Source organism: Protopterus annectens, chromosome 7.part0, assembly GCF_019279795.1.
Source record: "Protopterus annectens isolate FY-2018-M chromosome 7.part0, PAN1.0, whole genome shotgun sequence".
NCBI classification, from domain to species: domain Eukaryota; kingdom Metazoa; phylum Chordata; order Ceratodontiformes; family Protopteridae; genus Protopterus; species Protopterus annectens.
The window spans coordinates 867,760,839-867,787,482 of NC_056739.1; the positions used below are offsets into that span (position 1 = coordinate 867,760,839).

Below are 26,644 nucleotides of genomic sequence, written 5' to 3' on the forward strand. Positions count from 1 at the left end.
ATGTTACAAGCAATGGATGTAAAACAGAGAACGATTCCTGGAAGCAATGCCAGTCTATGGCAGTATGTACAGACACTCAATTATACAGGCAATTCAGAAACTTGTTGATTCACCTATCTTCATTTATTTGGAATGGAATGAAATCAGATACCAAGCAAAACTAAACACAGACCTAGTCATGATATGCAGACACTCACAAAGGAGATCAGTATTAGCAAAAAACTACGGGCACTCATAAAATCGTCTAAGGCCAGCTTCGAGAGAAAAATTGCACAGGACACTAAGGATAATCACAAGGCTTTCTTTAGTTATGTTAGGAACCTGGGTGGGAATTCCCAGATATGCTCAGAATTAGTCCAAAATGACAAAAAATACACCGAACCCACAGACATTTCCAACATCCTAGCTGACAGGCTCAGTGCAAACTTCTCCCCCCCATCCCCACCAAAAGGGCAAATATCTATCCCAGCAGAGTGCTGCCCCCCTGATATCTCAGATGCTCAGGTAACAGCCGCCCTCTCCAAAGCAAAAAACACAGCATCAATGGGACCAGACAGTGTCCTGGGCTGCGTCCTACATGAACTCAAAGAAGAGCTAAACCCAAACATAAAACTACTGTTCAATCTCAGCCTTACTACAGGATATGTACCCAAAGAGTGGCATACAGCAACAGTGGTCCCTCTCCACAAAGATGGTGCCTCAACGGATCCTGGAATCTATCGCCCCATAAGCCTGACTAGCTTGGTCTGCAAAGCTATGGAAAGGATCATCATGGACCTCATAAATAAAGATATTGGGGACCTACAGACACTGGATCCTACCCAGTTCAGCTTTGTTAAGGGCAGATCCTGCCTCTTAAACCTGGTCGATTTCTTTGAAACAGTCACCAAGGCCATTGATGAGGGGAAGGTGGTCCACACAGCCTACCTGGACCTCGCAAAAGCCTTCGATACAATACCCCACTCGGGCATTATAGATAAGCTCACCAGCATAAATATAAACCCTATGTCACTAGATGGGTTGCAAACTGCTCAAGGACAGAACCCACATGGTTAGAATTGCTGGAGCCATGTCAGACTCCAAACCAGTTACAAGTGGCGTCCCACAAGGCTCAGTCCTGGGACCTCTCTTGTTCGGTATATATTTCTCGGAGGTACAGGCCAACACGGAAGGACTGTGGCTGACCAAGTTCGCAGATGACTGCAAACTGGGTGCCATAATCGACTCTCCAGCCGACACAAGCATCCTCCAAAAGGGCCTCATAGAAACAGACAACTGGTGCCAGAGCCATGGCCTCAAGCTAAACGCCAAAAAGTGTATAGTCATCCCTTTGGCAAAAACAAAGTGCCTACAAATTACCACATAGGTGGTAATCCATTAAGTACAGATGAAGTAATTAGGGACCTGGGGACCCAAGTTGATAGCAATCTCTCATTTGACAACCACGTGGCCAAAGTGGTTAGAAAAACATTTTATATAGCCCACCTAATCATGAAGGGATTCACATCTAGATCAGGGGAGGTCATCGTGCCTCTTTACTCATCCCTCATCAGGCCCATAATTGAGTACAATGCCCCTTTTGGGATGTACCTTACCAGACACCTGCAGCAACTGGAAAGACCCCAAAAGTACCTCACCAAGAGGATCAAAGGGCTCAAACAGATGCCATATGCTGCCCGTTTAAAGAAACTCCAGCTCTACTCAGTGGCATACCGCCTGCTTAGAGGTGATCTGTGCCTGACGTATAAAGCCATGTCCAACCCGGAATTAATGGACATGCTGCACCTCAGAAAATCCAAATCCCATCGAGCTACGTGCTCAAGAGACTTGAACCTCAGCAGTGAAATAAATAGGACATGCTGAAGGGACAGATTCATAACCCAGATGCTCCCTTCACTCTGGAATAAAATCCCAGTCCAGATTAGGCAGAGTCCCTCATTGATTCTCTTCAAGAGGAACCTTGATGAGTGGATGGGAGATCATAGGTTTACCCCGGGTATCACTTCTGTGTCACTGTTAGACAGAGGCACAGTATACTAACCTCGAAAAAGGGCATAGCAAAATGAATTTAAAATGGGAGGCGAAAGTCAAACACACTCTGGCTAGGATTATAAATGCCCTAGGGCAGATAGCCTAGTATGAACCTATGAACCTATGAACCCAGTGGAGAAATGAACCAGACATTCAAGTCACATAAGAAAGTAACACTAACTTCTTTATCACCAAACTTCTCTAGTGACACATACAGAACTGAATAATTTGACTACAGTTTGTAATTAAGACTACTGTAAAACATGAACTGAGGCAAAATAAATCACTCATAGGAATAAACTGACCAACAAATAGTGTCTGGTGGGGATATATATGTGTTTACAAAAAGGAACATACTTACAAAAAATGCAAAGGTGCTTGCTACTCCCATGCAAAAACTGACTGACAAAAAAATTCAACAGCAATTACAGTTTGTGCCCAATAACATCTGTTACAAACAAAAATAAGTATCCCATACAATGTTACAAACTACATTTTACATGACAGAAGGCAAAATGATAATAGTGTAGCAGATGTTAACATCTTTCCAATTTTAATTATCTAATCACTGTAAAGTTTAAAATTACTAGTTAATGCTTAAGAACAAGGATGCCTTTTTAAAACAATTTCAGCACAAGTTAACCGATATACAAGAAAAGCAGTAAGCAAGCCCAGTTTTTAGAAAGAATTGAAAGAACTGAATAAATCATTAATGATGCAAAAAGTGCCAGGTAAGTGTAGATATACATGAAACCTTTAACCAAAGCCTACTGCATCTATTAACTGACTGTAAGACGCCTGAGCTAGAAAAGAGATGCAACCTGCTTATCCTCTACCCTACCATTCCTAGAATTAGAAAGTACAAAAGTCGTACATCAAGAAAGAAACAGTTCTTATTATAGGCTGCTTATCCTAGATGACACAGATTAAAAAATCGTTATGCACAATGTGGCTGACAGTCAGATTGATTTTATCACCATGAAGCAGGAAATGAGCAATAAGCAAGATTTACATGTTCCTGATTACTGCTCATAACCATCATGAAAACTATTGTACTAAAAACTATCATGTTAAACATATGTGTATGTTTTTAAGGTAATATGTATTTGTACATTGTTTTTGACATTGTTTGTAAAGATGTTTCTCACTGTTTTGTATGTAATGCATTTAAATTAACTGTATGCTATAAAAACAAATCTATTTATGGAGTTTCTGATATGTCTGTATATGGTGGTTTTCTCCCTGGGCCTCCGCTGAAAACAGATTCTGCTATCCAGTTAGATTATCCTGGCAAAAAAATGTTAGATAAGTAAATAAATAAATTAATTAATAAATATTATCTGCAGTTGACATATTGCCAAATTCTGAGCGATAACAGTATTGCCAAACACTCTAACAAGCATTTGATTATTGGGTCCCATTTTTGTGACCTTGCAGAAATGGATTGCCAGATTTATTCAGTCACATTAGCAGTCTATATATATAAAAATAGGCCATTGTATTTCATGTGGACAACGTGTGTGAAAAAGCAGCAGTTAAGGCTGGCAGATGTCTGCCATGTTTTCACACTGCTCACGGTGCCCTTAGCATAGTGTTTTAAGTAAGTAGTTGTAATAATAGGTTTTAGAAGCATTAAGGAAAACCTCTGTAAGACTGCACATTTTTTTCAAATTATAACACTTTATTGTAACTGAGCTACAGAGGTCTTGAACTCAGATGTAGCAAAACTACTTGAATTTTTTTCCAACACTTTAAGTCTTTCCATTAAGATATATATCAGCAGAATGAGGTATTAGTTCTAAATTCTCACCTGACCTTTTTTATCAGCCATATATTTTGTCAGACATAATGAACTATTGTACCTTTGTAGCACAATCACATCTAAGCCTACACGTCTGGCAACAAAGAATTCTGAAATAATATTTGCTTATAACTCAGATCAAGCAGAGCAGCAAATGAACTTATATTTACCTATAAAAATTTCACTACTGACAAATCCTGTACATAATGTGACACACAATGGCATAGTCTATCACTGAAATTTATATGGTATCCTAATTCTATGGTACACGGGGAAGAAGCTCTAAGAGTCACTCAGATGACCTAGGGTCAGACAATGGTGGATCTGGAAGGGGGACTGAGGGTGTGGGTTGGAAGGGATATCTTTTGGTCAGCTTACCTAGTCCAGCTGGGAGGGTGGAGTTTCTCCATTTTGTGATGGGAGAGTGCTGTATTTGTGTGCCAGACTGTCATTAAAAATTCAGCATAAAAGGGGGGTGGGCAGGGCTGGAGCATGCAGTGAAGAATGCTGTGTCAGTAACATCTTCCGATAATTAGGGTATACAAAAAGTGTCTTGGTGTGCAGGACAGCTTATGTGATAATGCCAGCTGTTTCACTCTAATCTACTTCCTTCTCAACATATCAGTGAAGTGGTCCCAGCCCCAGGGGCATTCCCTATGGCACTATGGCAAAAAAGAGCAACAAATCATGGTCAACCAGAAAACACATTAAAGGGGACCAAACAATTGTTATGGTACTACTTAGTATGAAAGACAAGTCTGCCCTATTATACACAGACAGCAGAAAGGTATTTTTGAAGGTTTCTGGTTTAGCCCTGCCATCCACACAGAGTATCATATGATCCTTTGTTGTACAACAATTACAAAATAATTCATGATACATGAATGAGTATAATGTACACTTAAATTTGTATACTAATGACACAATCTTTACAAGCAAGCTTAGAATTCATCTTTCTGTGCAGACATGATTCTATTAATTAATATTATTGTGTTCCTAACATTTATTTATTTATGTATTTTTAATTTATTTGACATTTGTTAACCTAGTTAGTCTGATTTTCAATGGAGACCCGAGAAGAAAAGCTCCAGAGATAAACAAATACCAAAACAAAACATCATACAACATTAACATACAAGTGTATATAAACAGAAGAAATAGAATACAACTTATAATTGAACATGTCAGAATACAAGAGTAATATCAAAGGTTTAAACAGCCATGGTACATTTTAAGTATATCAAATATATTATAAAAAGTTAGATTCTATCTAACAATTACCATCAGAGAGAAATTCAAGGTTGGAAGAATATCATAAAAACCTTAAATGAGTAGTTGTGGTGAAGTGTGCGAGCTCAGAGGGGAAGGGGAAAGGAAGTAGTTTAGGTGGCAGTGGGACATGGAAATTAATATATATTTCTTCTTTTTTTTTTTTTGCATTACCACAGAAGGAAACAGTAGCCATTTAATAAATCAGTGGTGATCTACACAGTTTAGGTATTAACCAATAGCTATTGACCAAGTATATTTTTTATATGTAGTCATAGTTATAGATCATTTAACTTGTCAACATTAGCCACTGCAAAATTTCTGCCTCTGCTCATGATTTTCAACATTATGTTTTTTCCATGCACAGAAGCATAAGCTGACAGTATAATTTCACTAAATGATAATTAAAAATGTTCAAAATAAAAGATTTAAGACAGGATAATTAAAATGGTCAGTATGAAAGATTTAAAAACTATGAAATATATACAGTGTCCACTATGACTATAAAGTTACAGAAATAGTTTCCTGTTTGTAGTTGTGAATTCAGTGGATTTCAGCATAGATCATGACAAGTGCATGGTACAGTTTACTGAGTATGAGGTCCGCACAGTGTAAACACTGATCGTATAACTGAGATCAGCACAATATGCCTGCAAGGCAATAATTACAGATACCCTTTTATCAACAGTGCCCAGATAACTGACAAAGCCCCCTTCCCAGAAAACTAAGGCTAACCTCTGACTGTCTTGTATGACATGCCTAGTACTGAAATAAAAAAAAGAATTTCTGAATGCAAATAAAGTATTTTTAATATTTGTTAAATAAAAAAAAAATCTACAACTTAAGTGTATAAGGATGTTTTACCATTCAGAACATGCATGACATATTGCCTTACTGTGTTTTATAAAAAGAGTTAATAAAGTTGTGCAGCACGAAGACTTCACAGACTATAGCCTTGATACATGTCTGTCTTAGAACACATCAAATTATTTAAAAACTAATTATACCATCGCTAAATCCTGGACTGTCATGTGGAAACCTACAGCCAAATGTGTAAAACAAGTACTGTGAAGATGAGCTGTGAGCATAGATTAAAAAATAATCTTTTGAAACTAAAAAAGTATTACATTGTCTTTTTTACTTTATTTGTTTGAGTTTACATACATTATTCATATTTTATATTTGGGCTGTTGTTGATTGGCTATTAAGGTCATATGATATGTATGTTTTTGATAACATCTTAAAAGTGTCTTGATTTTCTACCTCTAGGCCTTATGAAATGCTGATTTACCTGACAGACTACAATTAAAAATAAAACCTAGGGATAAACACTACCTTTAGAATGATGAGAAACCCAGCATTACTATATGAAATTAAATATTAATTCTCACAATTTTATATATTTTAATACCACACTGTTTTATTTATAATTCATGGATTCATTCCATAATGTTTCTATACAAGAGACAAAAAACATGCAGCTGAGGGCTACACACTATAACATAATATTTATACTGACAATTTTGTATTTTTAATCCTTCATAGTCTGAAAGTTTAAACTATCCTTTTTCTGTACAAAAGATAACACTAAGCAGCACAGAATTTATACAGTCTGTATCTAAATATTCATAATGAAAGTATATTTTTGATTCTTCATACTGTATATTTTTAATTATTATTCATGAAATTCACAGTGCCTTGTTTATGTATAAGAGACAAGGCTGAGCAACTCAATGTTAATGTCTGTAACTAAATATTTAGAGACAAATATTATACTTTAATCCTCCATACTGAGATTATTAACAATCATTCAGGGAATTCATGCTGTCAGCTTCTGCATAAGACATATGGCTAAGCAACATTTGCTTACTGTATGACATTTGTACACAATTTTTTTCATATTATTTTATATTTAAAATAATTATATCATCTGTAAATCTTGGATTGCTGTGTGAGACATTGCAGCCTCATGTCTAAAGAAGTACTTGTAGAGATCAGTAAAAATATAAAAAGAACTCTCCAAAAAAAGTCCACGAGAAAAAAAGAAAATTTAATAAAAAAATAATAAAATACAAAGCTTTCACATATAACTCTTTTTTTCAATGTTTATAAAAATATTCAGAACCACGGAGCTTTAAATACATATCATACAACTTTACTAGCCAATCAACAAATAGACCTAATAGGTTCATAGGTAGGTACTAGGCTATTTTATAAGCCTAGCCAAAAATTTACCCTGGCTTTCGCCACCCAAGAAAATTATTTTCCTGTGCCCCTGTCGAGCAGAGCCACAGAAGTGATCCCTGGGGTGAATTTCCTATTTCCCATCCAATCATCAAGATTTTTCTTGAAGAGTGCTAATGAGGAGCTCTGTTTGACATAGATAGGTAGCCTGTTTCAGAGTATGGGAAGTCTCTGGGACAGGAATCTATCCCTCCAGCATGTTCTGTTTATTGTGGTGACAAGGTTTAGGTCCCTAGAGCATGTAGCTCGGAGGGATTGGGATTTCTTTAAGTGGAGCATGTCCAACAGCTCTGGGTTTAACATAACTTTGTATGTTAGGCAGAAATCACCTCTTAGGCGATATGCGAAGGAGTAAAGCTGGAGTTTTTTGAGACGGTCTGTGTAGGGCATCTGTTTGTGGCCAGTAATCCTCTTTGTGAGATATTTCTGTGGCCTTTCCAGTTGTTGTAGAGGTCTTGTGAGGTACATACCAAAAGGGGTGTTGTACTCTATAATGGGTGTAATGTGTGATGAGTAGAGGGGAACAATGACCTCTTTTTTTCTGGATGAGAAACCTTTTGTGATGAGGTGAGCCACATAGAAGGATTTCCTGACCACTGTGGTAATGTGATTATCAAAGGGGAGACTACTGTCCACCTGTGCCCCAAGGTCTCATCACATTTTCACCATTAAGTAGACTACCAGCTATGTGGTAGTTCATGGGTACAGAGTTTTTACCAAAGGGGATGACAATACACTTTTTGACATTGAGCTTCAGGCCATGGCTTTGACACCAGGAATCTGTCTCAGTGAGGCCCTTTTGTAGGATGTCCACATCGTTAGGAGTTTCGATTATGGCTCCTAGTTTGCAGTCATCTGCAAACTTTGTTAGCCAAAGACCTTCTGTGTTAGCCTGTACTTCAGAGAAGTAGATACCAAACAGGAGAGGACCCAGGACTGAACCCTGTGGTACTCCACTTATCACTGGTCTGAAGTCGGATTTGGAGTCTCCTACTTTCACAGTGTGGGTTCTGTCCATAAGCCAGTTGGCAACCCATCTTGTGACATAGGGATTTATACCTAGTTTAGTTCGCGCTTGTGTGTTATTATTCTGTGGTTCTGAATAAAGGAATTATTTGAATTCGTTTGGTGCCTACCTGGATTTACTGAATCTGCCTTGGTGAACTTACAACAAGCTGTTCCATTTCCTGGCTGTGTGTGCATTTACTACCTAGTTTAGTGAGCTTATCTATAATTCCAGAGTGAGGAATGATGTCGAAAGCCTTGGCGAGATCTAGATAAGCTGTGTGGACCACCTTACCCTCATCTATGGCTTTGGTGACTGCTTCAAAGAAGTCAATCAGGTTTAGGAGACATGGCCTACCATTTACAAATCCGAACTGGGTAGGGTCCAGAGTTTGGAGATTACCAATGTCTTTGTTTATGAGTTCCATGTTGATACGTTCCATGGCCTTGCAGACCAGGCTCATCAGGCTAATGGGGTGGTAGTTCCCGGGGTCCGTCGTGGCTCCCCCTTTGTGGAGTGGGATAACCGTCGCTGTGTGCCATTCAGTGGGCACAAAGCCTGAGGTGAGGCTATGACTGAACATGGTACTTAGGTAGGGTGCCAGTTCATTCTGTAGTTCATGTAGAATGCAGCCTGGGATATTGTCAGGTCCCATGGATGCTGTGTGCTTGGATTTGGAGAGTGTGTTTTTTACCTGTGCAACTGTTATTACAGGAACTACGCATTCTTCTGGTATAGAGATGGGCCCTCTAGGGGGTGAGAGGGGGGTAAAGTTAGCACTGAACCTATCTGCCAGGATGTTGGCAATATCAGTTGGTTCTGTATATTTAGTGCCATTGTGCTGTAACTTAGAGCAGATCTGGGTGTTGCCATTGAGATTCTTGACATAGATATAGAATGCTTTGTGGTTGTCTTTAGAGTCAGTGGCAATTTTGTTTTCGTAACTAGCTTTGGAGGATTTTATGAGGGATCTCAGCTTCTTACTGAGGTTGACCAGGGAGTTCCTCCAGTCATGGGATTTTACCTTTTTTGCAACAGTTTCTTTCTTCTGTTGTAGAGATTGTTTATGGCAGGGGACCACCAGATTGGCTTCCTTTTTTTGGAGGATAGCATCTTAGTTCTATTAGGGATAGCATGATCCATGCACTCATGTAACTGCTTATAAAGTGCATTTGTGTAGAATTCAGCAGTTGTACCTCTGTTGTCCGTCTGCATGGGTGTCATGAAGTTTGCCACTTCTGTCGTAAGAAGTGTGACGTTGGTTTTGGAGAAGTTTTTTATGGTGGTTTCCCTAATTGGGGGTGGGGGTGGGATGTGGATGTCTAGGGTGATTAGTTTGTGGTCGGATCTGACCAACGAGGAACTGACCTAGGGAGTGGAACACCGGTTGCCCATGTTGGTAATGACTAGGTCTAGGATATTGCTGCCGCTGGTGGGGGTGTGAATAAGTTGATCCAAGGCATTGGAATTTATGAATTCTAGAAAACGTTGAGCAAACGAGTTGGTACATAAGTAGTTTTCCCAGTTAATAGTGGGGTAGTTGAAAATGCCCATTATTAGGGTGTTGGATTGCACCCTAATACTTTCCAGTGTATCAAGAAATGAGGAGTGGAAATCCTGGGGCATGGTGGGGGGTCTGTAGCAAGCTACAATTTGGATTGTGGTCTTTCCCAGAGTTAGTTGCACTTGGATAATCTTGGATGCATTTTGCTGTGCAACTAGCCTGGAGGTGTGGATATCCTTAATGAATATGGACACACCTCCACCTTTAGTGCTTCGTTCCAGGTTAGGTGGCCGAAAGGTGTGGTATGAATTATAGCCTGGTAATGCAGGGGTGCTCTCTGGAGCTTTGAACCAGGTCTCTGTCACTGCACAGATGTCAATGTTCTCCATTTTAAGGAGTGCCTTGAGTGAGTGCATTTTGAGGTTTAGACTTCTAGCATTGAGTAGCATTACCCTCAGATTTTGCTTGCTTGTACCTGTTATGGTGGTGAATTTGTCATTTAAACCTTGCCTAAAAAAGGCACTATAGGGGTTGCAAGAGCCTTAGCCAGTATCCGGAATCCCAAGGCCGACAGGTGCAGGCCATCTCTGGCAAAGCATCGTGGCCTGTCAATCATGTCATCCCAGGCAGACAAATACTGGATCCCCTTAGAATGACACCAGAAGCTTAGCCAATTGCTGAAATCAATCATTTTGCCCTTGTACTGTGGTATAATTCTGGGTGATGGCAGGATGCTACTCAGGGCTAGGGTTATACCTGCCTGGTCTACAAGATCGGAGAGCTCCTCCATGTCTCTTTTCGTGTAGTCCAGGGAGGTACGTCTCAGGTCAGTCACACCAACATGGAAAATGACAGTGTCATATTTGTACTTGTTGTGGAGTGACCTGAGTGCATGCATTATGTGGCAGATCCTAGCACCTGACAGGCAGCTGACAATAACTTTCCCCTTGTTTAGCCTGGTGAGCGGAACATCAGTGTGCCTGACTATAGAGTCACCTATGACTAGAGATGCACAGATGTCAATGTTCTCCATTTTAAGGAGTGCCTTGAGTGAGTGCATTTTGAGGTTTAGACTTCTAGCATTGAGTAGCATTACCCTCAGATTTTGCTTGCTTGTACCTGTTACGGTGGTGAATTTGTCATTTAAACCTTGCCTAAAAAAGGCACTATAGGGGTTGCAAGAGCCTTAGCCAGTATCCGGAATCCCAAGGCCGACAGGTGCAGGCCATCTCTGGCAAAGCATCCTGGCCTGTCAATCATGTCATCCCAGGCAGACAAATACTGGATCCCCTTAGAATGACACCAGAAGCTTAGCCAATTGCTGAAATCAATCATTTTGTCCTTGTACTGTGGTATAATTCTGGATGATGGCAGGATGCTACTCAGGGGTATGGTTATACCTGCCTGGTCTACAAGATCGGAGAGCTCCTCCATGTCTCTTTTCATGTAGTCCAGGGAGGTACGTCTCAGGTCAGTCACACCAACATGGAAAATGACTGTGTCATATTTGTACTTGTTGTGGAGTGACCTGAGTGCATGCATTATGTGGCAGAGCCTGGCACCTGACAGGCAGCTGACAGTAACTTTCCCCTTGTTTAGCCTGGTGAGTGGAACATCAGTGTGCCTGACTATAGAGTCACCTATAACTAGAGTGTTGGGTACGTTGTTATGCCTTATGGGCTGTGGTTGAGTGGCACACTGAGTTTGTGGGCTATGTGTCATTTGGGTTGTGTTGGGTGGTGGAGTTTGCTTGCATTTCTGCTTTGGAGGTCCCTGATGCTTAGGCAGGTTTATATTGAGAGCCTCCGTGAATGTAGGTGTGTGTTTCTATGTGTGTGTTTTGGCGGTGTAGGTTTTGAGGGACTATGTGATGAGTGTGGTGTAGTCCAAGTGTTTACCTTCTCCTCTTGACTGTCTAGTCCAGTCTTGGGTGAAGAGAGTTTGCTTCCAGTTTGGCTATATAAGTGCATCTCTCACAGGTTGTAGTGTTGGGTGGTAGGAGGAGATGGTTGTCTGTGTACATGAGGCAATTGCTGCAATAGCCCAAGATGCCCAGATTCATCAGGTAGACAGGAGAAATCACCTTGAGCTGACCCTTAGACATGCCTGGATAGGTGCTTATTTATTAAGTACTAAAAACTGCTTTCCTCTAGACAAGTGAGGGAAGTTGAGTGCTTGAGTAATTTGCAGCTTATTTAGTGCTTACAACAAGTCCTGAACAAGTGCTGAGTTCAAAGAAACAGATTTGAGTGCTGAAACTAGAAAACTTGCTAGTTCTAAGAAACACAATTAAGCTAGAAGGCTTCCCTCCAACACAGAAAGGCTTGGGGGCTCAGAAGCCTACAAACAGTCTAGACCACTTACAGGAAAGGCGGGAAACATTGAGCTTTAGGCCATGGCTTTGACACCAGGAATCTGTCTCAGTGAGGCCTTTTTGTAGGATAACCACATTGTTAGGAGTTTCGATTATGGCTCCTAGTTTGCAGTCATCTGCAAACTTTGTTAGCCAAAGACCTTCTGTGTTAGCCTGTACTTCAAAGAAGTAGATGCCAAACAGGAGAGGACCCAGGACTGAACCCTGTGGTACTCCACTTATCACTGGTCTGAAGTCGGATTTGGAGTCTCCTACTTTCACAGTGTGGGTTCTGTCCGTGAGCCAGTTGGCAACCCATCTTGTGACATAGGGATTTATACCTAGTTTAGTGAGCTTATCTATAATTCCAGAGTGAGGAATGGTGTCGAAAGCCTTGGCGAGATCTAGATAAGCTGTGTGAACCACCTTACCCTCATCTATGGCTTTGGTGACTGCTTCAAAGAAGTCAATCAGGTTTAGGAGATATGGCCTACCATTTACAAATCTGAACTGGGTAGGGTCCAGAGTTTGGAGATTACCAATGTCTTTGTTTATGAGTTCCATGTTGATACGTTCCATGGCCTTGCAGACCAGACTCATCAGGCTAATGGGGTGGTAGTTCCCGGGGTCCGTTGTGGCTCCCCCTTTGTGGAGTGGGATAACCGTCGCTGTGTGCCATTCACTGGGCACAAAGCCTGAGGTGAGGCTATGACTGAACATGGTACTTAGGTAGGGTGCCAGTTCATTCTTTAGTTCATGTAGAATGCAGCCTGGGATAGTCCCATGGATGCTGTGTGCTTGGATTTGGAGAGTGTGTTTTTTACCTGTGCAACTGTGATTACAGGAACTTTGCATTCTTCTGGTATAGAGACGGGCCCTCTAGGGGGTGAGAGGGGGGTAAAGTTAGCACTGAACCTATCTGCCAGGATGTTGGCAATATCAGTTGGTTCTGTATATTTAGTGCCATTGTGCTGTAACTTAGAGCAGATCTGGGTGTTGCCATTGAGATTCTTGACATAGCTATAGAATGCTTTGAGTTTGTCTTTAGAGTCAGTGGCAATTTTGTTTTCGTAACTAGCTTTGGAGGATTTTATGAGGGATCTCAGCTTCTTACTGAGGTTGACCAGGGAGTTCCTCCAGTCATGGGATTTTACTCTTTTTTGCAACAGTTTCTTTCTTCTGTTGTAGAGATTGTTTATGGCAGGGGACCACCAGATTGGCTTCCTTTTTTTGGAGGATACCATCTTAGTTCTATTAGGGATAGCATGATACATGCACTCATGTAAGTGCTTATAAAGTGCATTTGTGTAGAATTCAGCAGTTGTATCTCTATTGTCCGTCTGCATGGGTGTCATGAAGTTTGCCACTTCTGTCGTAAGAAGTGTGACGTTGGCTTTGGAGAAGTTTTTTATGGTGGTTTCCCTAATTGGGGGTGGGGGCGGGATGTGGATGTCTAGGGTGATTAGCTTGTGGTTGGATCTGACCAACGAGGAACTGACCTAGGGAGTGGAACACCGGTTGCCCGTGTTGGTAATGACTAGGTCTAGGATATTGCTGCCCCTGGTGGGGGTGTGAATAAGTTGATCCAAGGCATTGGAATTTATGAATTCTAGAAAACGTTGAGCAAACGAGTTGGTACATAAGTAGTTTTCCCAGTTAATAGTGGGGTAGTTGAAAATGCCCATTATTAGGGTGTTGGATTGCACCCTAATACTTTCCAGTGTATCAAGAAATGAGGAGTGGAAATCCTGGGGCATGGTGGGGGGTCTGTAGCAAGCTACAATTTAGATTGTGGTCTTTCCCAGAGTTAGTTGCACATGGATAATCTTGGATGCATTTTGCTGTGCAACTAGCCTGGAGGTGTGGATATCCTTAATGAATATGGACACACTTCCACCTTTAGTGCTTCGTTCCAGGTTAGGTGGCCGAAAGGTGTGGTATGAATTATAGCCTGGTAATGCAGGGGTGCTCTCTGGAGCTTTGAACCAGGTCTCTGTCACTGCACAGATGTCAATGTTCTCCATTTTAAGGAGTGCCTTGAGTGAGTGCATTTTGAGGTTTAGACTTCTAGCATTGAGTAGCATTACCCTCAGATTTTGCTTGCTTGTACCTGTTACGGTGGTGAATTTGTCATTTAAACCTTGCCTAAAAAAGGCACTATAGGGGTTGCAAGAGCCTTAGCCAGTATCCGGAATCCCAAGGCCAACAGGTGCAGGTCATCTCTGGCAAAGCATCGTGGCCTGTCAATCATGTTATCCCAGGCAGACAAATACTGGATACCCTTAGAATGAAACCAGAAGCTTAGCCAATTGCTGAAATCAATCATTTTGCCCTTGTACTGTGGTATAATTCTGGGTGATGGCAGGATGCTACTCAGGGCTAGGGTTATACCTGCCAGGTCTACATGATCGGAGAGCTCCTCCATGTCTCTTTTCATGTAGTCCAGGGAGGTACGTCTCAGGTCAGTCACACCAACATGGAAAATGACAGTGTCATATTTGTACTTGTTGTGGAGTGACCTGAGTGCATGCATTATGTGGCACAGCCTTGCACCTGACAGGCAGCTGACAGTAACTTTCCCCTTGTTTAGCCTGGTGAGTGGAACATCAGTGTGCCTGACTATAGAGTCACCTCTGACTAGAGTGTTGGGTACGTTGTTATGCCTTGTGGGCTGTGGTTGAGTGGCACACTGAGTTTGTGGGCTATGTGTCATTTGGGTTCTATTGGGTGGTGGAGTTTGCTTGCATTTCTGCTTTGGAGGTACCTGATGCTTAGGCAGGTTTATATTGAGAGCCTCCGCGAATGTAGGTGTGTGTTTCTATGTGTGTGTTTTGGCGGTGTAGGTTTTGAGGGACTATGTGATGAGTGTGGTGTAGTCCAAGTGTTTACCTTCTCCTCTTGACTGTCTAGTCCAGTCTTGGGTGAAGAGAGTTTGCTTCCAGTTTGGCTATATAAGTGCATCTCTCACAGGTTGTAGTGTTGGGTGGTAGGAGGAGATGGTTGTCTGTGTACATGAGGCAATTGCTGCATTACCCCAAGATGCCCAGATTCATCAGGTAGACAGGAGAAATCACCTTGAGCTGACCCTTAGACATGCCTGGATAGGTGCTTATTTATTAAGTACTAAAAACTGTTTTCCTCTAGACAAGTGAGGGAAGTTGAGTGCTTGAGTAATTTGCAGCTTATTTAGTGCTTACAACAAGTCCTGAACAAGTGCTGAGTTCAAAGAAACAGATTTGAGTGCTGAAACTAGAAAACTTGCTAGTTCTAAGAAACACAATTAAGCTAGAAGGCTTTCCTCCAACACAGAAAGGCTTGGGGGCTCAGAAGCCTACTAACAGTCTAGACCACTTACAGGAAAGGCAGGAAACATTGAGCTTCAGGCCATGGCTTTGACACCAGGAATCTGTCTCAGTGAGGCCCTTTTGCAGGATGTCCACATCGTTAGGAGTTTCGATTATGGCTCCTAGTTTGCAGGCATCTGCAAACTTTGTTAGCCAAAGACCTTCCGTGTTAGCCTGTACTTCAGAGAAGTAGATACCAAACAGGAGGGGACCCAGGACTGAACCCTGTGGTACTCCACTTCTCACTGGTCTGAAGTCGGATTTGGAGTCTCCTACTTTCACAGTGTGGGTTCTGTCCGTGAGCCAGTTGGCAACCCATCTTGTGACATAGGGATTTATACCTAGTTTAGTGAGCTTATCTATAATTCCAGAGTGAGGAATGGTGTCAAAAGCCTTGGCGAGATCTAGATAAGCTGTGTGAACCACCTTACCCTCATCTATGGCTTTGGTGACTGCTTCAAAGAAGTCAATCAGGTTTAGGAGACATGGCCTACCATTTACAAATCCGAACTGGGTAGGGTCCAGAGTTTGGAGATTACCAATGTCTTTGTTTATGAGTTCCATGTTGATACGTTCCATGGCCTTGCAGACCAGGCTCATCAGGCTAATGGGGTGGTAGTTCCCGGGGTCCGTCGTGGCTCCCCCTTTGTGGAGTGGGATAACCGTCGCTGTGTGCCATTCAGTGGGCACAAAGCCTGAGGTGAGGCTATGACTGAACATGGTACTTAGGTAGGGTGCCAGTTCATTCTGTAGTTCATGTAGAATGCAGCCTGGGATATTGTCAGGTCCCATGGATGCTGTGTGCTTGGATTTGGAGAGTGTGTTTTTTACCTGTGCAACTGTGATTACAGGAACTTTGCATTCTTCTGGTATAGAGATGGGCCCTCTAGGGGGTGAGAGGGGGGTAAAGTTAGCACTGAACCTATCTGCCAGGATGTTGGCAATATCAGTTGGTTCTGTATATTTAGTGCCATTGCGCTGTAACTTAGAGCAGATCTGGGTGTTGCCATTGAGATTCTTGACATAGCTATAAAATGCTTTGTGGTTGTCTTTAGAGTCAGTGGCAATTTTGTTTTCTTAACTAGCTTTGGAGGATTTTATGAGGGATCTCAGCTTCTTACTGAGGTTGACCAGGGAGTTCCTCCAGTCATGGGATTTTACTCTTTTTTGCAACAGTTTCTTTCTTCTGTTGTAGAGATTGTTTATGGCAGGGGACCACCAGATTGGCTTCCTTTTTTTGGAGGATAGCATCTTAGTTCTATTAGGGATAGCATGATCCATGCACTCATGTAAGTGCTTATAAAGTGCATTTGTGTAGAATTTAGTAGTTGTACCTCTATTGTCCGTCTGCATGGGTGTCATGAAGTTTGCCACTTCTGTCGTAAGAAGTGTGACGTTGGCTTTGGAGAAGTTTTTTATGGTGGTTTCCCTAATTGGGGGTGGGGACGGGATGTGGATGTCTAGGGTGATTAGCTTGTGGTCGGATCTGACCAACGAGGAACTGACCTAGGGAGTGGAACACCGGTTGCCCATGTTGGTAATGACTAGGTCTAGGATATTGCTGCCCCTGGTGGGGGTGTGAATAAGTTGATCCAAGGCATTGGAATTTATGAATTCTAGAAAACGTTGAGCAAACGAGTTGATACATAAGTAGTTTTCCCAGTTAATAGTGGGGTAGTTGAAAATGCCCATTATTAGGCTGTTGGATTGCACCCTAATACTTTCCAGTGTATCAAGAAATGAGGAGTGGAAATCCTGGGGCATGGTGGGGGGTCTGTAGCAAGCTACAATTAGGATTGTGGTCTTTCCCAGAGTTAGTTGCACTTGGATAATCTTGGATGCATTTTGTTGTGCAACTAGCCTGGAGGTGTGGATATCCTTAATGAATATGGACACACCTCCACCTTTAGTACTTCATTCCAGGTTAGGTGGCCGAAAGGTGTGGTATGAATTATAGCCTGGTAATGCATGGGTGCTCTCTGGAGCTTTGAACCAGGTCTCTGTCACTGCACAGATGTCAATGTTCTCCATTTTAAGGAGTGCCTTCAGTGAGTGCATTTTGAGGTTTAGACTTCTAGCATTGAGTAGCATTACCCTCAGATTTTGCTTGCTTGTACCTGTTACGATGGTGAATTTGTCATTTAAACCTTGTCTAAAAAAAGGCACTGTAGGGGTTGCAAGAGCCTTAGCCAGTATCCGGAATCCCAAGGCCGACAGGTGCAGGCCATCTCTGGCAAAGCATCGTGGCCTGTCAATCATGTCATCCCAGGCAGACAAATACTGGATCCCCTTAGAATGACACCAGAAGCTTAGCCAATTGCTGAAATCAATCATTTTGTCCTCGTATTGTGGTATAATTCTGGGTGATGGCAGGATGCTACTCAGGGCTAGGGTTATACCTGCCTGGTCTACAAGATCGCAGAGCTCCTCCATGTCTCTTTTCATGTAGTCCAGGGAGGTACGTCTCAGGTCAGTCACACCAACATGGAAAATGACAGTGTCATATTTGTACTTGTTGTGAAGTGACCTGAGTGCATGCATTATGTGGCAGATCCTGGCACCTGACAGGCAGCTGACAATAACTTTCCCCTTGTTTAGCCTGGTGAGTGGAACATCAGTGTGCCTGACTATAGAGTCACCTATGACTAGAGATGCACAGATGTCAATGTTCTCCATTTTAAGGAGTGCCTTGAGTGAGTGCATTTTGAGGTTTAGACTTCTAACATTGAGTAGCATTACCCTCAGATTTTGCTTGCTTGTACCTGTTACGGTGGTGAATTTGTCATTTAAACCTTGCCTAAAAAAGGCACTATAGGGGCTGCAAGAGCCTTAGCCAGTATCCGGAATCCCAAGACCAACAGGTGCAGGCCATCTCTGGCAAAGCATCGTGGCCTGTCAATCATGTTATCCCAGGCAGACAAATACTGGATACCCTTAGAATGACACCAGAAGCTTAGCCAATTGCTGAAATCAATCATTTTGTCCTTGTACTGTGGTATAATTCTGGGTGATGGCAGGATGCTACTCAGGGCTAGGGTTATACCTGCCTGGTCTAGAAGATCGGAGACCTCCTCCATGTCTCTTTTCATGTAGTCCAGGGAGGTACGTCTCAGGTCAGTCACACCAACATGGAAAATTACAGTGTCATATTTGTACTTGTTGTGGAGTGACCTGAGTGCATGCATTATGTGGCACAGCCTTGCACCTGACAGGCAGCTGACAGTAACTTTCCCCTTGTTTAGCCTGGTGAGTGGAACATCAGTGTGCCTGACTATAGAGTCACCTCTGACTAGAGTGTTCGGTACGTTGTTATGCCTTATGGGCTGTGGTTGAGTGGCACACTGAGTTTGTGGGCTATGTGTCATTTGGGTTGTGTTGGGTGGTGGAGTTTGCTTGCATTTCTGCTTTGGAGGTACCTGATGCTTAGGCAGGTTTATATTGAGAGCCTCCGTGAATGTAGGTGTGTGTTTCTATGTGTGTGTTTTGGCGGTGTAGGTTTTGAGGGACTATGTGATGAGTGTGGTGTAGTCCAAGTGTTTACCTTCTCCTCTTGACTGTCTATTCCAGTCTTGGGTGAAGAGAGTTTGCTTCCAGTTTGGCTATATAAGTGCATCTCTCACAGGTTGTAGTGTTGGGTGGTAGGAGGAGATGGTTGTCTGTGTACATGAGGCAATTGCTGCATTACCCCAAGATGCCCAGATTCATCAGGTAGACAGGAGAAATCACCTTGAGCTGACCCTTAGACATGCCTGGATAGGTGCTTATTTATTAAGTACTAAAAACTGTTTTCCTCTAGACAAGTGAGGGAAATTGAGTGCTTGAGTAATTTGCAGCTTATTTAGTGCTTACAACAAGTCCTGAACAAGTGCTGAGTTCAAAGAAACAGATTTGAGTGCTGAAACTAGAAAACTTGCTAGTTCTAAGAAACACAATTAAGCTAGAAGGCTTCCCTCCAACACAGAAAGGCTTGGGGGCTCAGAAGCCTACAAACAGTCTAGACCAGTTACAGGAAAGGCAGGAAACATTGAGCTTCAGGCCATGGCTTTGACACCAGGAATCTGTCTCAGTGAGGCCCTTTTGCAGGATGTCCACATCGTTAGGAGTTTCGATTATGGCTCCTAGTTTGCAGTCATCTGCAAACTTTGTTAGCCAAAGACCTTCTGTGTTAGCCTGTACTTCAGAGAAGTAGATACCAAACAGGAGGGGACCCAGGACTGAACCATGTGGTACACCACTTTTCACTGGTCTGAAGTCGGATTTGGAGTCTCCTACTTTCACAGTGTGGGTTCTGTCCGTGAGCCAGTTGGCAACCCATCTTGTGACATAGGGATTTATACCTAGTTTAGTGAGCTTATCTATAATTCCAGAGTGAGGAATGGTGTCAAAAGCCTTGGCGAGATCTAGATAAGCTGTGTGAACCACCTTACCCTCATCTATGGCTTTGGTGACTGCTTCAAAGAAGTCAATCAGGTTTAGGAGACATGGCCTACCATTTACAAATCTGAACTGGGTAGGTTCCAGAGTTTGGAGATTACCAATGTCTTTGTTTATGAGTTCCATGTTGATACGTTCCATGGCCTTGCAGACCAGGCTCATCAGGCTAATGGGGTGGTAGTTCCCGGGGTCCGTCGTGGCTCCCCCTTTGTGGAGTGGGATAACCGTCGCTGTGTGCCATTCAGTGGGCACAAAGCCTGAGGTGAGGCTATGACTGAACATGGTTCTTAGGTAGGGTGCCAGTTCATTCTGTAGTTCATGTAGAATGCAGCCTGGGATATTGTCAGGTCCCATGGATGCTGTGTGCTTGGATTTGGAGAGTGTGTTTTTTACCTGTGCAACTGTGATTACAGGAACTTTGCATTCTTCTGGTATAGAGACGGGCCCTCTAGGGGGTGAGAGGGGGGTAAAGTTAGCACTGAACCTATCTGCCAGGATGTTGGCAATATCAGTTGGTTCTGTATATTTAGTGCCATTGTGCTGTAACTTAGAGCAGATCTGTGTGTTGCCATTGAGATTCTTGACATAGCTATAGAATGCTTTGTGGTTGTCTTTAGAGTCAGTGGCAATTTTGTTTTCTTAACTAGCTTTGGAGGATTTTATGAGGGATCTCAGCTTCTTACTGAGGTTGACCAGGGAGTTCCTCCAGTCATGGGATTTTACTCTTTTTTGCAACAGTTTCTTTCTTCTGTTGTAGAGATTGTTTATGGCAGGGGACCACCCGATTGGCTTCCTTTTTTTGGAGGATAGCATCTTAGTTCTATTAGGGATAGCATGATCCATGCACTCATGTAATTGCTTATAAAGTGCATTTGTGTAGAATTCAGCAGTTGTACCTCTATTGTCCGTCTGCATGGGTGTCATGAAGTTTGCCACTTCTGTCGTAAGAAGTGTGACGTTGGCTTTGGAGAAGTTTTTTATGGTGGTTTCCCTAATTGGGGGTGGTGGCGGGATGTGGATGCCTAGGGTGATTAGCTTGTGGTCGGATCTGACCAACGAGGAACTGACCTAGGGAGTAGAACACCGGTTGCCCATGTTGGTAATGACTAGGTCTAGGATTTTGCTGCCCCTGGTGGGGGGTGTGAATAAGTTGATCCAAGGCATTGGAATTTATGAATTCCAGAAAACGTTGAGCAAACGAGTTGATACATAAGTAGTTTTCCCAGTTAATAGTGGGGTAGTTGAAAATGCCCATTATTAGGGTGTTGGATTGCACCCTAATACTTTCCAGTGTATCAAGAAATGAGGAGTGGAAATCCTGGGGCATGGTGGGGGGTCTGTAGCAAGCTACAATTAGGATTGTGGTCTTTCCCAGAGTTAGTTGCACTTGGATAATCTTGGATGCATTTTGCTGTGCAACTAGCCTGGAGGTGTGGATATCCTTAATGAATATGGACACACCTCCACCTTTAGTGCTTCATTCCAGGTTAGGTGGCCGAAAGGTGTGGTATGAATTATAGCCTGGTAATGCAGGGCTGCTCTCTGGAGCTTTGAACCAGGTCTCTGTCACTGCACAGATGTCAATGTTCTCCATTTTAAGGAGTGCCTTGAGTGAGTGCATTTTGAGGTTTAGACTTCTAGCATTGAGTAGCATTACCCTCAGATTTTGCTTGCTTGTACCTGTTACGATGGTGAATTTGTCATTTAAACCTTGTCTAAAAAAGGCACTGTAGGGGTTGCAAGAGCCTTAGCCAGTATCCGGAATCCCAAGGCCGACAGGTGCAGGCCATCTCTGGCAAAGCATCGTGGCCTGTCAATCATGTCATCTCAGGCAGACAAATACTGGATCCCCTTAGAATGACACCAGAAGCTTAGCCAATTGCTGAAATCAATCATTTTGTCCTTGTACTGTGGTATAATTCTGGGTGATGGCAGGATGCTACTCAGGTCTAGGGTTATACCTGCCTGGTCTACAAGATCGGAGAGCTCCTCCATGTCTCTTTTCATGTAGTCCAGGGAGGTACATCTCAGGTCAGTCACACCAACATGGAAAATGACATTGTCATATTTGTACTTGTTGTGGAGTGACCTGAGTGCATGCATTATGTGGCAGATCCTGGCACCTGACAGGCAGCTGACAGTAACTTTCCCCTTGTTTAGCCTGGTGAGTGGAACATCAGTGTGCCTGACTATAGAGTCACCTATGACTAGAGTGTTGGGTACGTTGTTATGCCTTATGGGCTGTGGTTGAGTGGCACACTGAGTTTGTGGGCTATGTGTCATTTGGGTTGTGTTGGGTAGTGGAGTTTGCTTGCATTTCTGCTTTGGAGGTCCCTGATGCTTAGGCAGGTTTATATTGAGAGCCTCCGCGAATGTAGGTGTGTGTTTCTATGTGTGTGTTTTGGCGGTGTAGGTTTTGAGGGACTATGTGATGAGTGTGGTGTAGTCCAAGTGTTTACCTTCTCCTCTTGACTGTCTAGTCCAGTCTTGGGTGAAGAGAGTTTGCTTCCAGTTTGGCTATATAAGTGCATATCTCACAGGTTGTAGTGTTGGGTGGTAGGAGGAGATGGTTGTCTGTGTACATGAGGCAATTGCTGCATTACCCCAAGATGCCCAGATTCATCAGGTAGACAGGAGAAATCACCTTGAGCTGACCCTTAGACATGCCTGGATAGGTGCTTATTTATTAAGTACTAAAAACTGCTTTCCTCTAGACAAGTGAGGGAAGTTGAGTGCTTGGGTAATTTGCAGCTTATTTAGTGCTTACAAGTCCTGAACAAGTGCTGAGTTCAAAGAACAGATCTGAGTGCTGAAACTAGAAAACTTGCTAGTTCTAAGAAACACAATTAAGCTAGAAGGCTTCCCTCCAACACAGAAAGGCTTGGGGGCTCAGAAGCCTACAAACAGTCTAGACCACTTACAGGAAAGGCGGGAAACAAGCTTAAAAATTTTTTTTTTTCTTTCCCCGATGCTGTCTTTGTACACAGTATATACACAAATAATGTATATAAACAAAAACAATTGAATAAAAATGGCAACTTAATACTTTTTAGTTTAAAAACTGGTTTAATACTAGCAGTGCTATTCAAACCTGGATAAACATTAGCACACACATAACATATCCATTTATATTCAACATTTCCTATCATTAAAATAATATCACCACCTCTAAGTTTAGGCAGTAATCATTGAATCACCCTGAAAGTAAATTTGTGTTCACTATCTGCTCCTATAACACATTTTGAAAGTGTGTTAGTACTAACCTCTCTATGTATCTTTCAGCTCCTGAACATAAAATAAGACCTAGAGGTGGTGATATTACTTTAACGGCAGATGTACACTGTTCAATTTATAGTCATACAGGCTTGGATTATACACACGAGAAAAACATAGAAAAACATTATAAACAATGTACTATAAAAACAGCTTATATATGTATAATGTTTAATTAAATCTGCTATAAAGTTTACAACACGTGTAAATGAATCATGGCATAAAATTCAGTTCTAAATGTCTACATTAAATTTAATTACACTGCAAATGTCTGCATAAATGGAAACATTTTAATGCTTTGTAAAGTGCTTCTAATTATTAAATTCATTACATAAGCTGACACTATAATGCTGTCTGTTACTGGAAAGAACTTGACGACTGTTACAAGGTTTTATATGATTGAAGGAAAACTGACTTACTAAACCGAGAAAATACTAAAGCTGCACAGAAGACACAGGGCCAGATTCAATAAAGCCCACACTAAGTGTACATGATAAATATTAAATACAATTCTTAACACATTTTTGTGCTTTCTAGTCACTGAGAAAGATTACACTAAGTGTACATGTAGTCTACATTGTGTGGTAATCTTTATGAGTCCCTGTCAATATTTAAAGCTGCAAGAATATCAGTAGGAAAACTAAAATTAGGAGGAAGAAGGTGTGCATTATGTCTGTGTTGTCTGTTCACTCAGAATGGTGTACACTTAGTTTAGCTGTTATTGAATCCCGGGGCCATTCTGACAAGTTGTGTACCTCACGGAAGGTATATCACTAAACCAGGGTATCCAGTGGCATACTCAGTCACCAGTTGTACCTTTTTTCTGTGAGAAAAGCTTTCAAAATAGTATTTGCTTGCAGCATATTTAGTAGATGCATGTCATTTCATTGAAGCCACTTTAGAAGAGACCATTAAATCATTTTCACTGCAAAACAACAAAACACCGTTTGTGCAGGGGGCAACTTCTCCTATACCCCCTTACTTACATACTTCCCCCTTACTTTCATACTAACTCTATAGCTGTATAACTATTGAGAAGCACAACCACCTTACAACTGAAAAAAAAAATCCTCGTACAATATTTGCAAAGCTCCTCTACAATAAAAATAACTATGCAGTAAACCAGTGTACACCTGATGATGCCTGTTTGGTGAAAGCACTTTGTGTTTTGTTGCACTGCAGTAAACGTTTTGAACTGGATATATCAGCTGTCTCTATGTCTTCCTATTCGTTTTTTTTCAACAATGACTGTAATGAACCACTTCAAATGCTGGCTATCTTCTTTTTTGTACCATCATACAGGGTTCACAATTTCACAACAAATTATTTAAGCAATATCTTTTCATATTAAGATCAGTGTGCAGGTCCAGCCATTACAAATATCATTTGCAGTTTTTCATATTAAGTTGCGTTTACTATTCCTACCATCACTTACATTCCTGTTATTAGATATGCCACTTATAAATTACACCGCTTTAGTCTCCATCTCACTGAAATTTATTTAACAGGGAAGGGCATAAGTGATATGAAGTAGACACTAGTTAATAAATGGTGAGATGCATCTAGCCCTTCTGCTGATGAAAGTCCTTGCCTTTCCTGGACATTCACGGACAATGATTACTTACTGAAGTGTATTAGGGCAGGTAACCAACAGAAAAAAAAGTACAGTTATGTTTTTTGGAGAAGGCCCCCTGCACCCTTGTGGTAGGACAGTGCAGTTAGGACTTATCTGATTAAAGGTTGCTGGCACAGGGCTCAGTATTATTTTTTTATTGGTTAAATTGTTTAATTCAGTTTGTGCAGTGTTTTAAGACAGCTCCACAGAGTTAGGCGACCAGCCACTGCTCTGCTGTATTCATCTGTGCAATCCAAGGAATCTGTTGTATTCTTCTAACCAGAGGTACAATTTTATACTGTATTGTGCACATTTAAACTGAATTTTTGTTATATTGCTGATTTGTAAGACTGGACTTACTGATTTGTTGCACTTTTTGTTTGCTGTAGCACAGACTAGATTTAGACCTGCTGAATCTGGTTCTGTTTGTTAAACTGAGCACTAAATCAGACTATCTTTTGTTGGAGAGGGCCCCCTGCACCCTTGTGGCATGATAGTGCAGTTAGGACACATCTGTTTGATGGTTGCTGGCACAGGGCACAGTTTTTGAGCTTTTTTATTGGTTAAATTGTTTAATTCAGTTTGCTCACTGTTTTAACACAACTCCACAGAGTTAGGTGACCAGCCACTGCGCTGCTGTATTCATCTGTGCAATCCAAGGAATCTATTGCATTCTTCTAACCATAGGTACAACAATTTTGTACTGTGATTTGCACTTTTAAACTGTGTTTTTGGTATATTGCTAATTTTTGTTTAAACTGTTCTTGCTGTAGCATAGACTAAATTCAGACTTGCTGAATCTGGTTCTCTTATTTAAAATGAGCACTAAACCAGGCTATATTTTGTTGGACAGGGCACCCCAGCACCCATGTGGCAGTAGATATAGCTATGACTTATCCAATTGAAGGTTCCTGGCACAGGGTCAGTTTAATTTATAAAGATAGGATGCCACTAGTGCCAGAATCAACAAGTAAAAACTCATCTCCACTAAACACACAAACCAAGAGGCACTGTAGAGGTGTATTCTAAAAAAAACATCCAATATAGCCAAGGGATCTAAGCAAAATAGGAAGTTTAATAGAAAGATAAACATAAAACAAAACACTTCACAAAACTGGTGTCTGTTGCTTTGTGTGTTTATTGGTTAAATTGTTTAATTCAGTTTGCTCACTGTTGCTAAATAAGTCCTGAGTTTGCACAGGTTTGCATTTGTTTTAACATAGCTCCACAGAATTAGGTGACCAGCCACTGCTCTACTGTATTCATCTGTTTATGCATAGTGCACCTCTGTGTAACATCAAGCACTGCCACGCAGTGTTGGTAACCACTGGCAGTTAAAGTCGCAAAAACTTCAGTAGACAAAGTTTCCCTTAGTAGCCACCTGTGAGCCAGCCAAAAAGTCCTTAAATTGTGTTTAACTGCTCAGAGAGAACCTCAGCTGCACTTTTGCCCCTGAAATAGTTCAAAAGCCACCAAATCTACAATAGTCTTATGCCACTTAGAGAACCCCCACTACTACAGACCCTTTATAGAGCACCCCATTAGTATAGGCCTTGCAAAGGTATAATGCCTTCCACACTTTCAGACCTCAAAATGAACATGTGAGAACCAAAGGAGGAGGAGTATCTATCTTCATCCAAAATAAATAAACCTCTTGACCGGGTAGACAAGAGAACTTCATGGAGTTACTCCAAGTTCAACCAATTGTGGTTAAGACCCCCCTTCATGTCATTGTTAGCTATAGGCCCCTTCAAGGAACCAAGATACCCA

General features: G+C 41.8%; 1 protein-coding gene across 15 annotated transcripts in view; it reads right to left on the bottom strand.

Moving 5' to 3' along the window:
* The window catches only part of CADPS (calcium dependent secretion activator), a 2,296,269-nt gene that overhangs the window by 1,200,491 nt on the left and 1,069,134 nt on the right, over positions 1 to 26,644 (bottom strand). The gene's annotated exons all lie outside the window — the stretch shown is intronic.